Below are 16,090 nucleotides of genomic sequence, written 5' to 3' on the forward strand. Positions count from 1 at the left end.
TATAATTTCTCACTGTTCATTGTTGGCATTTCCAGCCTAAGTTTTCCCACTTTGCCAATGAAATAATCATTAAAATAATTGGCAACATCAAATGGTTTTGGGATGAGTAAGTCATCTGATTGGATGAAAGATGGAGTTGAATATCTTTCTGCCCATAATTTCAGTTAATGTACTCAAAAGCTTTTGTTACATCATTCTTTATATCATTGATCTTGGCTTCATAATACATTTTCTTCTTCTTTTTGTTGAGTTTAGTCACATCATTTCTCAATTTGCAGTAAGTCAGCCAGTCTGATGTGCAGACAGATTTATTAGCCACTCCTTTTGCCCCATCTCTTTCAACCAAACATTTTTCAATTCCTCATCAATCCATGGAGCCTCAACAGTTCTAACAGTCAGTTTCTTAACAGGTGCATGTTTATCAATAATTGGAAGAAGCAATTTCATAAATGCATCAAGTGCAGCGTCTGGATGCTCCTTATTAATCACATCAGACCAACAAATATTTTTTAACATCATCCACATAAGAGTCACAGCAAAATCTTTAGTATGATCTCTTATACACTATTTTAGGCCCAGCTGTTGGAACTTTGGCTCTCCTGTATATAGCCACTATATATTGCGATCACTACATCCAATGGGTACGGATACAGCTTTAAAACAAAGTTCTACAGTATTAGTTAAAATGTCATCAATACATGTGGATGATCTTGTTCGTGTTTGTATGAAGCATTTCACACATATTATTTAGATACTTGTTTAAGCTGTTTTCTCGTGACATTTATTCTGGATACGTCCATAACAATGAGCTAATGATGCCGGATAGAACATTTCAGCCAGGCTCAAACTATTATTAAGCTTAGCTTCCGTCCCTCTCTTCACTTCCGTCCCTCTCCTCCCTGGGCTCGAACCAGGGACCCTCTGCACACATCGACAACTGCCTCCCACGAAGCACCATTACCCATCGCTCCACAACAGCCGCGGCCCTTTGCAGAGCAAAGGGGAACAACTACTTCAAGGTCTCAGAGCAAATGACGTCACCGATTGAAATGCTTTTAGCATCGCTAACAAGCGAGCCATTTCACACCGGTTACATTTTCTCAGCTCCATAATGATTTATTTAGCCTGCATGTCTTCTTTATATATTATCAACTGTTACTAATTATCCTCAGTAACAACCACACGGCCAAGACAGCGTTTACAGAGGAAGCAAATGAAGGTAAATGAAACAATGGAATTTAATTGAATGATAATTTAGGCTATACCAACTAAACAGTAAATTGGCAGTTTAATATGTCTGGTTATTAGGCATACTGACGACCAATATTAATAGTGGCTAGTATTTAAAGTCAGGTAGCCTATAATTAATACATTCGAGAGTGCCCATCCCAGCTAGCGCAAGTGGATCTGGGCCGATTCCGGCTGAGAGTCGGACACGGCCGAAGTCACGTGGGCCATCTTCGGCAGTATTACTTATGGCTAGGATGTGGGGATTGAACTCGGGCCGATTCCGGTGTATTACTTGGGTCTTTGGCCGATTCCGGTGTATTACTTGGGGCTTTGGCCGATTCCGGTGTATTACTTGGGGCTTTGGCCGACTCCGGTGTATTACTTGGGTCTTTGGCCGATTCCGGTGTATTACTTGGGGCTTTGGCCGATTCCGGTGTATTACTTGGGGCTTTGGCCGATTCCGGTGTATTACTTGGGGCTTTGGCCGATTCCGGTGTATTACTTGGGTCTTTGGCCGATTCCGGTGTATTACTTGGGGCTTTGGCCGATTCCGGTGTATTACTTGGGGCTTTGGCCGATTCCGGTGTATTACTTGGGGCTTTGGCCGATTCCGGTGTATTACTTGGGGCTTTGGCCGATTCCGGTGTATTACTTGGGGCTTTGGCCGATTCCGGTGTATTACTTGGGGCTTTGGCCGATTCCGGTGTATTACTTGGGGCTTTGGCCGATTCCGGTGTATTACTTGGGGCTTTGGCCGATTCCGGTGTATTACTTGGGGCTTTGGCCGATTCCGGTGAGCGTTATCTGGCCCATCTGGCCGCTTCTGGGGGGATTCTGGCAAAGTCGGCTGAATTCCGGTAGACTGAAACGGCTAGATGTACTTGGGCCGATTCTGGGCAGTCATTAATTTTGATTCCGGGCCGAGTCCAACACCCGATTCCGGGCCGATTCAATCATTTCCCGGGACGCTTATGGGCCGATTCCTCATTGCTGGCTGGGATCCCTGCAAGTTAAAAGGCTGTACAATTTTTTTTCTACATAATGGCATAGCATTTCATCAACTTTACTGTGGGAAAGTTGATATGCTTCAGTTTGCTGCCACATGACTGGTTTATAGGCTCAGATCTAAAACAAGTGTCATTTATATGTACAATTCCCTTATCCAAACGGATAGCTAGCGCTTATGTTGTAAATTACAGATCATGGAAAATGGGGTTATTTATATCAGAATTATTTTCCCCCGGTAGTGTTCACTAGACCCCGCGCATAAATAGAGAAGGGGGTCGCTGCATCCCAATATGGCGACCGGAGGATGGGCGAGTGGGCGCGTCGAAAGGAAAGTAGTGGGTGTGTGGTAAGGAGTCAGTGTCTCGAAAGCCCTCTGCTGTACGTTACATGGTTTTGATTGACCTGCTTTTCCCCCTTGCGTTTCTTACCACGCAACTACAGTACATCAAATCACGTTTTATTGGTCACATACACAAATGTATCAGATGTTATTGCGGGTGTGTAGCGAAATTCATTGAGCTACCATATCGCGAGAGTTTGAACTTTCGCTTGAGTCAGACATATTTCACTGTTCGTTTTACACAAATAATTGTACATTTTCAGGTATAAAACTGACAATTATTTATTTTTAATTTAAAGTATTGATGATCAGTGTACTATTTGTTTTATGTCTTGCATGTGTGTGCTTACTGTGACTGTCACCCTGATATTGGCTACTAGGTAGCGCCACTGCTGTTGGACAGTAGTGCTTGTCAAGCCAGCCTGGTCTCAGACTAGACGTAACATAGTAAATATAAATCTGGGAAACAAATGAGTATGTATGTTACATTTGGTATGGTTACTTAAGGCAAAAACTAAAGTAGGGTAGTTGGTTGGCCGTACAACAGCATTTTAGCTAATTAACAACTTTTCAAGTACTTACTACTTTGAAACTACTTAGCATGTTAGCTAACCCTCACCCTGATATTAGCATGTTAGCTAACCCTCACCCTGATATTAGCATGTTAGCTAACACTCACCCTGATATTAGCATGCTAGCTAACCCTCACCCTGATATTAGCATGTTAGCTAACCCTCATCCTGAATTTGTAAGTCGCTCTGGATAAGAGCGTCTGCTAAATGACTTAAATGTAAATGTAAATGTATTAGCATGTTAGCTAACCCTCATCCTGATATTAGCATGTTAGCTAACACTCACCCTTGATGTTAGCTAACCCTCACCTTGATATTAGCATGTTAGCTAACCCTCACCCTTGATGTTAGCTAACCCTCACCCTTGATGTTAGCTAACCCTCACCCTTGATGTTAGCTAACCCTCACCCTTGATGTTAGCTAACCCTCACCCTTGATGTTAGCTAACCCTTACCTTTTAACCTAACTCCTAACCTTAACCCAGGTAACATTAGCCAGCTAGCTAACGTAAGCTACCGCCAGCGACACGACCGTGATACCCAGTAGGAAGCACTGGTTATCACGTCGACCAGTGCAGCACCGGGGCAGTGGTCAACTCGTCGTGCAGCCCAATCAGAGGCAATAAATCTGCCCAATTAGCTGATTCGCTTTCCATACACCCACTCCTTTTGACACACCCACTCGTCCATACTATTATCTCCATATTGGGCTGTAGCTACGTCCATACTATTATCTCCATACTATTATCTCCATATTGGGCTGCAGCTACGTCCATACTATTATCTCCATATTGGGCTGTAGCTACGTCCATACTATTATCTCCATACTATTATCTCCATATTGGGCTGCAGCCACGTCCGTACTATTATCTCCATATTGGGCTGTAGCTACGTCCATACTATTATCTCCATACTAGTATCTCCATATTGGGCTGTAGCTACGTCCATACTAGTATCTCCATATTGGGCTGTAGCTACGCCCATACTATTATCTCCATACTAGTATCTCCATATTGGGCTGTAGCTACGCCCATACTATTATCTCCATACTAGTATCTCCATATTGGGCTGCAGCCACGTCCATACTAGTATCTCCATATTGGGCTGTAGCTACGCCCATACTATTATCTCCATACTAGTATATCCATATTGGTCTGTAGCTACGTCCATACTATTATCTCCATACTATTATCTCCATATTGGGCTGCAGCGATGTCCATACTAGTATCTCCATATTGGTCTGCAGCTACGCCCATACTATTATCTCCATACTATTATCTCCATATTGGGCTGTAGCTATGTCCATACTAGTATCTCCATATTGGGCTGTAGCTACGCCCATACTATTATCTCCATACTAGTATCTCCATATTGGGCTGTAGCTATGTCCATACTATTATCTCCATATTGGGCTGTAGCTACGTCCATACTATTATCTCCATACTATTATCTCCATATTGGGCTGTAGCTACGTCCATACTATTATCTCCATATTGGGCTGTAGCTATGTCCATACTATTATCTCCATATTGGGCTGTAGCTACGTCCATACTATTATCTCCATACTAGTATCTCCATATTGGGCTGTAGCTACGCCCATACTATTATCTCCATACTAGTATCTCCATATTGGGCTGTAGCTACGTCCATACTAGTATCTCCATATTGGGCTGTAGCTACGTCCATACTATTATCTCCATATTGGGCTGTAGCTACGCCCATACTATTATCTCCATAATGGGCTGTAGCTACGCCCATACTATTATCTCCATACTATTATCTCCATAATGGGCTGTAGCTACGCCTATACTATTATCTCCATACTATTATCTCCATATTAGTCTGTAGCTACGTCCATACTAGTATCTCCATATTGGTCTGCAGCTACGCCCATACTATTATCTCCATACTATTATCTCCATATTGGGCTGCAGCGATGTCCATACTAGTATCTCCATATTGGTCTGCAGCTACGCCCATACTATTATCTCCATACTATTATCTCCATATTGGGCTGTAGCTACGTCCATACTAGTATCTCCATATTGGTCTGTAGCTACGTCCATACTATTATCTCCATACTATTATCTCCATATTGGGCTGCAGCGATGTCCATACTAGTATCTCCATATTGGTCTGCAGCTACGCCCATACTATTATCTCCATACTGTTATCTCCATATTGGGCTGTAGCTACGTCCATACTATTATCTCCATAATGGGCTGTAGTGATCCATACTATTATCTCCATATTGGGCTGCAGCTACGTCCATACTATTATCTCCATACTATTATCTCCATATTGGGCTGCAGCTACGTCCATACTATTATCTCCATACTATTATCTCCATATTGGTCTGCAGCTACGCCCATACTATTATCTCCATACTATTATCTCCATATTGGGCTGTAGCTACGTCCATACTGTTATCTCCATAATGGGCTGTAGCTACGCCCATACTATTATCTCCATACTGTTATCTCCATAATGGGCTGTAGCTACGTCCATACTGTTATCTCCATAATGGGCTGTAGTGATCCATACTATTATCTCCATATTGGGCTGCAGCTACGTCCATACTATTATCTCCATATTGGGCTGTAGTGATCCATACTGTTATCTCCATAATGGGCTGTAGTGATCCATACTATTATCTCCATAATGGGCTGTAGTGATCCATACTGTTATCTCCATAATGGGCTGTAGTGATCCATACTATTATCTCCATAATGGGCTGTAGTGATCCATACTATTATCTCCATAATGGGCTGTAGTGATCCATACTATTATCTCCATAATGGGCTGTAGTGATCCATACTATTATCTCCATAATGGGCTGTATTGATCCATACTATTATCTCCATAATGGGCTGTAGTGATCCATACTGTTATCTCCATAATGGGCTGTAGTGATCCATACTGTTATCTCCATAATGGGCTGTAGTGATCCATACTGTTATCTCCATAATGGGCTGTAGTGATCCATACTGTTATCTCCATAATGGGCTGTAGTGATCCATACTATTATCTCCATAATGGGCTGTAGTGATCCATACTATTATCTCCATAATGGGCTGTAGTGATCCATACTATTATCTCCATAATGGGCTGTAGTGATCCATACTGTTATCTCCATATTGGGCTGTAGTGATCCATACTGTTATCTCCATATTGGGCTGTAGTGATCCATACTGTTATCTCCATATTGGGCTGTAGTGATCCATACTGTTATCTCCATAATGGGCTGTAGTGATCCATACTGTTATCTCCATAATGGGCTGTAGTGATCCATACTATTATCTCCATAATGGGCTGTAGTGATCCATACTATTATCTCCATAATGGGCTGTAGTGATCCATACTGTTATCTCCATAATGGGCTGTAGTGATCCATACTGTTATCTCCATATTGGGCTGTAGTGATCCATACTGTTATCTCCATAATGGGCTGTAGTGATCCATACTATTATCTCCATAATGGGCTGTAGTGATCCATACTATTATCTCCATAATGGGCTGTAGTGATCCATACTATTATCTCCATAATGGGCTGTAGTGATCCATACTATTATCTCCATAATGGGCTGTAGTGATCCATACTATTATCTCCATAATGGGCTGTAGTGATCCATACTATTATCTCCATAATGGGCTGTAGTGATCCATACTATTATCTCCATAATGGGCTGTAGTGATCCATACTATTATCTCCATAATGGGATGTAGTGATCCATACTATTATCTCCATAATGGGCTGTAGTGATCCATACGGTTATCTCCATAATGGGCTGTAGTGATCCATACTATTATCTCCATATTGGGCTGTAGTGATCCATACTATTATCTCCATAATGGGCTGTAGTGATCCATACTATTATCTCCATAATGGGCTGTAGTGATCCATACTTGCATAATGATGATGGAATGATGTAAAGGTCAGAATACAGTGTACATGTAGACACACTTTAATTTATTCACTCTTCATCCCAAATGAATAGCTAGCTGGTGAATCGCTTGCTATTCTCATGCTTAAATTCAAGGACAGAATACGCATAGAGAGAAAAGTCCATAAAAATGTAATTAGACTGTCATTTAGTGCTTAAATCAGGTTGGAATTCCCCCTTAAGAGAAATCCCATGTAGCGTTGTTGACAAACTCGAACACTGGAATGTGAGATTTGATCTCATTTCCACCTTCCAACTGTGCTAATACATCAGCTATGTGGGTGTCAATTGTCGCAGGTTTTGATCAGATTGAATCTGGGCCTTTATTGAATCTGTATCCAGAAGCATAACAGGTTCTATAATAGAAATGTGAAGCTCATTTCAGATTGAGCAGACAGATGTAGTGTTTAACGTAAATGAAGTATCAGCTAACCTGAATGTAGTCTCTGCTAATGTGGGAACATTGCCTTTTTAAATTTCCTACCACACTGTAACCCGAGTGATGCAGCGGTCTAAGGCACTACAGACCCTGGTTCGATCCCGGGCTGTATCACAACCGCAGAATGTGGACATGTTATGTTTTGGGAATTCCATTATCGGAACTCCACGATCAGAATACATAAACCACATTTACTGTCAAGTATAGACATGGCCAGAGTCATTTCCAGGCTTCACAGCACAGCTTCTCATTAAGCACAGCTGTCCCTGAGTGCAATATTACAGCCCGGCTTCAGTAGCCCTCTTTATTAAAATCTCCTCTGCCTTTTTCCTCTCGACTCAAACTGCCTTCTACTTTGGTCTCACTCACACATCCATTTTCAGAGGTTCTCTCTCTTCAATGACTGTGGTCTCTACTCTCCAGTCACGGTACATTTAGTTTGTGAACAGCTCAAATGAAATGTTATTGGTCACATACACATATTTAGCGGGTGTAGCAAAATGCTTGTGTTCCTAGGTCCAACAGTGCAGTAATGTCTAACAATTCACACAAATCTAAAAGAATGGAATTAAGAAATATATAAATATTAGATCGAGCAATGTCGGAATGGCTTTGACTAAAATACAGTAGAATACAGTATGTGAGATGAGTAAAGCAGTATGTAAACATTATTAAAGTGACTAGTGTTCCATTATTAAAGTGGCCAGTGATTCCAAGTCGATGTATAAAGGTCAGCAGCCTCTAAGGTGCAGGGTTCCGTAACTTGGTGGAAGCCGGCTAGTGATGGCTATTTAACAGTCTGATGGCCTTGAGATAGAAGCTGTTTTTCAGTCTCTTGGTCCCAGCTTTGATGCATCTGTACTGACCTCGCCTTCTCGATGATAGCGGGGTGAACAGGCAGTTGCTCGGGTGGTTTTTGTCCTTGATGATCTTTTTGGCCTTCCTGTGACATCGGGTGCTGTAGTTGTCCTGGAGGGCAGGTAGTTTGACCCCTGTGATGCGTTGTGCAGACCGCACCACCCTCTGGAGAGCCCTGCAGTTGCGGGTGGTGCAGTTGCCGTACCAGGCGGTGATACAACCTGACAGGATGCTCTCAATTGCGCATCTTAAAGTTTGTGAGGGTTTTAGGGGCCAAGCCAAATTTCTTCAGCCTCATGCGGTTGTAGAGGCGCTGTTGCTCCTTCACCACACTGTCAGTGGACCGTTTCAGATCGTCATAGTTTGTTTACGCTGAGGAACTTGAAGCTTTTCACCTTCTCCACTGCAGTGCCATCGATGTGGATAGGGGTGTGCTCCCTCTGCTGTTTCCTGAAGTCCACAATCAGGTCCTACATTGAGACGTTATTTGCCTGCCACCACACTCCCAGGGCCCTCACCTCCTCTCTGTCTCGTCATTGTTGGTAATCAGGCCTACTACTGTTGTGTCGTCTGCAAACTTAATGATTGAGTTGGAGGCGTGCATGGCCATGCAGTCGTGGGTGAACAGGGAGTACAGGAGAGGGCTGAGAACGCACCCTTGTGGGGCACCTGTGTTGAGGATCAGCGAAGTGGAGATGTTTTCTACCTTCACCACCTGGGGGGCAGCCCGTCAGGAAGTCCAGGACCCAGTTGCACGAGGCGGGGTTCAGACCCAGGGCCCCGAGCTTAATGATGAGCTTGGAGGGTGCTATGGTGTTAAATGCAGAGCTATAGTCAATGAACAGCATTCTTACATAGGTATTCCTCTTGTCCAGATGGGATAGGGCAGTGTGCAGTGCGATGGCGATTGCATTGACTGTTGATCTATTGGGGCGGTTATCAAACTGAAGTGGGTCTAGGTTGTCAGGTAAGGTTTGAGGTGATATGATCCTTAACTAGCCTCTCAATGACGACAGAAGGTGAGTGATACGAGGCTGTAGTCATTTAGTTCAATTACCTTCACTTTCTTGGGTACAGGAACAATGGTGGACATATTGAAGCAAGTGGGGACAGCAGACTGGGATAGAGAGAGAGACTGAATATGTCCGTCAACACTCCAGACAGGTGGTCTTACGCATGCTCTGAGGACGCGGCTAGGGATATCTTACTCACGTCGGCCAAGGAGGAGAGCCCACAGTCCTTGGTAGCGGACCATGTCAGTGGCACTGTGTTATCCTCAAAGCGGGCGAAGAAGGTGTTTAGCATGTCCGGAAGCAAGACGTCGGTGTCCGTGACGTGGCTGGTTTTCCGTTCGTAGTCCGTGATTGTCTGTAGACCCTGCTACATACGTCTCGTGTCTGAGCCATTGAATTGCGACTCCACTTTGTCTCTACACTGACGTTTTGCCTGTTTGATTGCCTTACGAAGGGAATAACTTCACTGTTTGTATTCTGCCATATTCCCAGGCACTTTGCCATAGTTAAATGCGTTGGTTCACGCTTTCAGTTTTGCGTGAATGCTGCCATCTATTCACGGTTTTAATAGTCACAGTGGGTACAACATATTCGTTAATGTTATTCTCAGAGGCTACCTGGAACATGTACAGTATCTGTGTATTCGTTAATGTTATTCTCAGAGGCTACCTGGAACATGTCCCAGTCTGCGTGGTCAGACCAGTGTTGAGTAGACCTTAGCACGGGTACTTCCTGTTTGAGTTTCTGCCTATAGGAAAGGAGGTGCAAAATGGAGTCGTGATCAGGTTTACCGAAGGGAGGGCGGGGGCGGGGGGGGGGGGGGGGGGGGGGGCCTTGTAGGCATTTTGAAAAGCTGAGTAGCAGTGGTCCAATGTTTTACCAGCGTGATAGGTTTGCTTTGTTAAAATCCCCAGCAACAATAAAATGTGGCCTCTGGATATGTGGTTTCCAGTTTGCATAGAGTCCAGTGTAGTTCTTTGAGGGCCGTCGTTGTATCCACAGCACAGCTAAGGGACTATAACTACCACTGTGCTGCATAGACATGGGTTCTTGCCTACTGACTGACAGACTGTGCATGTGAAACCTGGGAATTACTTGAATAGTGCTGTGTCTGAATATTTTGTATCTCTCTCTACAGCTCCACCTGGTGGTCATTTCTCAGTACTGCCTGATGTTTTCCACACCTGCCTCCCTGTGAGTCTCCCGGTGGTTCCTGATCTAATGTCTTTAGCAGCTGTTGAGGAAAGGGAGAGAGAGGACTTGCAGTACATGCTCTGGTTAGAACAGAGAGAAACTGAACACCATGCAAAGCTACAACTGAAGGTCTGCCACTGGATTTGAAACTGGCAAACCATATGGACATTTAATATACCATTTCCTTCCATCAACAGTGCAATCTTCTAGTTTTTAATTTTCTGCTGCTATCAGACTCGTATTTACTATCTAAACAGTTGCCCCCCCCCCCCCCCCAATCCACCCTTCCCCAAAACACGTGTAAATATTTTGTTCTATAAATTGTGCCTTCCTGTATTATACTGATGCTACAATGTTTATTCTATTCGACTGAGACATTTACTTTATCTTTCATTATTTCTAATTGTTGTTGCATTGTTCAAGAAGCAACCTACAAGTAAGCACGTATTTAAATGGGACCTGTACATACTACCAATAGAACTGGCTGAAATAAGGCAGCTTCTTGTTAAGTCCCACTTGGCATACTGGCTCCCGAATTGGCTGCAACTTAAGACTGTGTGGTAATAGTATAGCTACTGCAGGTAACATTTATATGGTAGGTGTAAAATATTGCTACATAGACAGTCCTGCCCTATGCAGACAAAATCTGTTATTATGTTTGTACCATTTTAAAGATTTGTCCAGAAACTTTAGTGTACATCACCCTACTCGGTATGTCCTCTTCAACAGTGGGGTTCCAGTGTACTAGCTGCATTTTGATCAAAAGTATGTGGATTCGGCTATTTCAGCCACACCCGTTGCTGACAGGCGTATTAAATCGAGCACACGGCCATGCAATCTCCATAGACAAACATTGTCTGAAGAATGGCCTTTCTGAAGAGCTCAGTAACTTTCAACTTGGCACCGTCATAGGATGCTGCCGGGAGCGTCATGAAATGGGTTTCCATGGCCGAGTAGCCGCACACAAGCGGCTAGCCTAAAATCAACAGGCGCAAAGCCAAGCATTGGTTGGAGTGGTGTAACGCTCGTCGCTATTGGACTCTGGAGCAGTGGAAACGCGTTCTCTGGAGGGATGAATCACGCTTCACCATCTGGCAGTTCGACGGACAAATCTGGGTTTGGCGGATGCCAGGAGAACGTTACCTGCCCCAAACACAATGTGACTTTTTGGGTGACCCAACAAAATTCACATAGAAATGATTGTTATAGATCTGTAATTCTTATTGAAATCACATCTAAGAATCATTAGATATGTTCTATGTGCACCACTTCTATGCTTCCCGTTCTTAAGTTTCATTTCTGCGTCTTTTAGTTTTGTACACCGGCTGAAAATACAATATTTGTGGTTATGATTCTCTACACAGCATACTTGCTCGTCTTGTCAGATGCTGAAATTAGGCAAACTATTCGAATTTTAGCAACCAGGAAATGCATAGTGTATTTTTAAACTAGCCAACGTCGCCATGTGATCGGGAATTTCTATTGGTGAAGCAGTTTTAGCCTATCTACACACTGTACTGTCTTTGGTGGTACCACCCAGCACATCTAGAAGGGAGTGTTATGGTGCTTTCGTGGGGACAAAACGAGGTCAAATCATGACGTCAGTGATCTTCAAGTCGGAACGTCTGAGCTCTAGAAAGAAGGCCTGAGTTCCCGTCTTGGATGACCGTTCAAAATGATTATTCCTAGTCAGAACTCGGTATTTTCCGAGTTCCAAGTTGTTGTGAACGCAGCAGTATTTCATACCGACCGCAGATAAACCACTGTTCCTAGGTCGTCATTGTAAATAAGAATTTGTTCTTAATAAACTGGACTTGCCTGGTTAAAAAAAAAAATAATAAATAAGTCGGGTGCTGGAACCTCGTATATTATTAAAAACAGAAATAGGACAGCACTCCGGTAAATAAACGTAAAATGTATATATATAATAAACCAGACGTGACACAGAGCGATGGATGTGGAATTACTATCACGACTTTATTAATCATTGCTAATCCCCCCCCCCCCCCCCGCCCCAAAAAAAGCAGACATTCAGCAACAGTTGAACATTGTAGCAGCGGTAATAGAATAGGCCGACGAGAGAGTAACACTATAATTGGGGTATTTTAAATGTTTAAACTCCACACCATCAGCTCTGAGGACGCCGTTTCACGTGTTGCGATGGACGCGGACGTCTATATATTAAAAGAGATGTAATTTATCCATTTAAATCATCAAGGTTTGAAGAATTCAGCGGCACCTTGCTTTACCAGTAACAACAAATCTACCAGAAAACATAACACCAAAAAGAGAGAGACAGATTGAGAGAGAAATGTGTCGAATCCAAAGGAAATGATGCAAGGCCCCCTTTTTATTGTTAGTATTATTCATTTGGGACAATGTCGTAAAATGGTGACGTTTCATTGGAGCATGAATAACCAATCAGGATTATTAGAACTTGAGTTACCGTGGAGGGAGGGAGGGCTTAACAGATAAGATTTTAGTTTTTTAATTCTTTTCTCATTTCATCTGATTCTGTCACCGAGAAGAGAAACCAACCCTACATTAATTAGTACATTTTCCTTCCAGATCTACTGTCAAGCACAGAGACATCTGGCACCCAGCGTAGTCAGGAGAATAGTATCTGACAACAGGGGGAAGTATTTATTTTAATTCAAGATCCTACCGTAAAGCCTCCTTCCTGCCTCCCTTTTTTGAAAAGACCAATAAATTGTCATGACAAAGAAAAACAAAACAAAAATAGCTCATTTTAAACTTCTTAAAACAAACGAAGATAAACACAGGTCACTCTTAACACGCCGCGATCGAATCTCAAAACAGTGTTGTTTTTTAAAGTTTTTTTTTTTCTCTTTTTTTTTTTAGTTACTTGAAGATTGCAACCCAGACATTTATGTGGGTAATATTTGAGAGAAGCATGGGGTTCGTTTACCGTGTGTATTAAATGTTACAGCAACATGGTCATAAATGCACCAACTGACTCCTGACTCAGACAGCACATATAAGATCTGCTTCAAAAGAGTTACAGTTGGAAGATGATGCAAAGGGACAAAACCCTGGTGGAGACTAGAAAAGGGATGTGTGTGTGTCTCCATTAAGGTGTGTGTGTGTGTGTCTCCGTTAAGGTGTGTGTGTGTGTGTCTCTGTTACGGTGTGTGTGTGTGTGTCTCCGTTACGGTGTGTGTGTGTGTGTCTCCGTTACGGTGTGTGTGTGTGTGTCTCCGTTACGGTGTGTGTGTGTGTGTCTCCGTTACGGTGTGTGTGTGTGTGTCTCCGTTACGGTGTGTGTGTGTGTGTCTCCGTTACGGTGTGTGTGTGTGTGTTACGGTGTGTGTGTGTGTGTCTCTCCGTTACGGTGTGTGTGTGTGTGTGTGTCTCCGTTACGGTGTGTGTGTGTGTGTGTGTCTCCGTTACGGTGTGTGTGTGTGTGTGTGTCTCTGTTACGGTGTGTGTGTGTGTGTCTCTGTTACGGTGTGTGTGTGTTACGGTGTGTGTGTGTGTGTCTCTGTTACGGTGTGTGTGTGTGTGTCTCCGTTACGGTGTGTGTGTGTGTGTCTCCGTTACGGTGTGTGTGTGTGTGTTACGGTGTGTGTGTGTGTGTCTCTCCGTTACGGTGTGTGTGTGTGTGTCTCTGTTACGGTGTGTGTGTGTGTGTCTCTGTTACGGTGTGTGTGTGTGTGTTACGGTGTGTGTGTGTGTGTCTCTGTTACGGTGTGTGTGTGTGTGTCTCCGTTACGGTGTGTGTGTGTGTGTGTGTCTCCGTTACGGTGTGTGTGTGTGTGTGTGTCTCTGTTACGGTGTGTGTGTGTGTGTCTCTGTTACGGTGTGTGTGTGTGTGTCTCTGTTACGGTGTGTGTGTGTGTGTCTCTGTTACGGTGTGTGTGTGTGTGTCTCTGTTACGGTGTGTGTGTGTGTGTCTCTGTTACGGTGTGTGTGTGTGTGTCTCTGTTACGGTGTGTGTGTGTGTGTGTCTCTGTTACGGTGTGTGTGTGTGTGTCTCTGTTACGGTGTGTGTGTGTGTGTCTCTGTTACGGTGTGTGTGTGTGTGTCTCTGTTACGGTGTGTGTGTGTGTGTCTCTGTTACGGTGTGTGTGTGTCTCTGTTACGGTGTGTGTGTGTGTGTCTCTGTTACGGTGTGTGTGTGTGTGTGTCTCTGTTACGGTGTGTGTGTGTGTGTGTGTGTGTCTCTGTTACGGTGTGTGTGTGTGTGTGTGTGTGTGTCTCTGTTACGGCGTGTGTGTGTGTGTGTGTGTGTGTCTCTGTTACGGCGTGTGTGTGTGTGTGTGTCTCTGTTACGGCGTGTGTGTGTGTGTGTGTGTGTCTCTCTGTTACGGCGTGTGTGTGTGTGTGTGTGTGTCTCTGTTACGGCGTGTGTGTGTGTCTCTGTTACGGCGTGTGTGTGTGTCTCTGTTACGGCGTGTGTGTGTGTCTCTGTTACGGCGTGTGTGTGTGTCTCTGTTACGGCGTGTGTGTGTGTCTCTGTTACGGCGTGTGTGTCACTCTGTTACGGCGTGTGTGTCACTCTGTTACGGCGTGTGTGTGTCTCTGTTACGGTGTGTGTGTGTCTCTGTTACGGTGTGTGTGTGTGTGTGTGTCTCTGTTACGGTACGCGTGTGTGTGTCTCTGTTACGGTACGCGTGTGTGTGTCTGTTACGGTACGCGTGTGTGTGTCCCTGTTACGGTACGTGTGTGTGTGTCCCTGTTACGGCACGTGTGTGTGTGTCTCTGTTACGGCACGTGTGTGTGTGTCTCTGTTACGGCACGTGTGTGTGTGTGTCTCTGTTACGGCGTGTGTGTGTCTCTGTTACGGCGTGTGTGTGTGTGTCTCTGTTACGGCGGGTGTGTGTGTGTGTGTCTCTGTTACGGCGTGTGTGTGTGTGTGTCTCTGTTACGGCGTGTGTGTGTGTGTGTCTCTGTTACGGCGTGTGTGTGTGTGTCTCTGTTACGGCGTGTGTCTCTGTTACGGTACGCGTGTGTGTCCCTGTTACGGTGCGCGTGTGTGTGTGTCTCTGTTACGGCGTGTGTGTGTGTGTGTGTCTCTGTTACGGCGTGTGTGTGTGTGTGTCTCTGTTACGACGTGTGTGTGTGTGTGTGTGTCTCTGTTACGGCGTGTGTGTGTGTGTGTCTCTGTTACGGCGTGTGTGTGTGTGTGTGTGTGTCTCTGTTACGGCGTGTGTGTGTGTGTCTCTGTTACGGCGTGTGTGTGTGTGTGTGTCTCAGTTACGGCGTGTGTGTGTGTGTGTGTCTCAGTTACGGCGTGTGTGTGTGTGTCTCTGTTACGGCGTGCGCGCGTGTGTGTGTCTCTGTTACGGCGTGTGTGTGTCTCTGTTACGGCGTGTGTGTGTGTGTCTCTGTTACGGCGTGCGCGCGTGTGTGTGTGACAGAAAGCTAGGGAGAAGTTGGGAAGCGAGGGTTTTCCGGTTGAGAGTTGTCCCATGGAGGTGTCGTTAGCAGGACCAAATGTGTGGGCCCTCGTCCCAACGTGGGGCTCTTGTC

At 44.4% G+C, this 16,090-nt stretch overlaps 1 protein-coding gene across 1 annotated transcript in view; it reads right to left on the reverse strand.

Annotated features, from left to right (window-relative positions):
* Nucleotides 1–15,820: 15,820 nt before the first annotated feature.
* ubr4 (ubiquitin protein ligase E3 component n-recognin 4) overlaps nucleotides 15,821–16,090 on the reverse strand; it is a 133,026-nt gene continuing 132,756 nt past the window's right edge. Inside the window, exon 89 of the mRNA XM_055891302.1 lies at nucleotides 15,821–16,090. This exon is cut by the window's right edge and continues 92 nt beyond it. The gene's annotated coding sequence lies outside the window, so the exon portion shown is untranslated.

This window comes from Salvelinus fontinalis, chromosome 31 (assembly GCF_029448725.1).
Source record: "Salvelinus fontinalis isolate EN_2023a chromosome 31, ASM2944872v1, whole genome shotgun sequence".
NCBI classification, from domain to species: Eukaryota; Metazoa; Chordata; class Actinopteri; order Salmoniformes; family Salmonidae; genus Salvelinus; species Salvelinus fontinalis.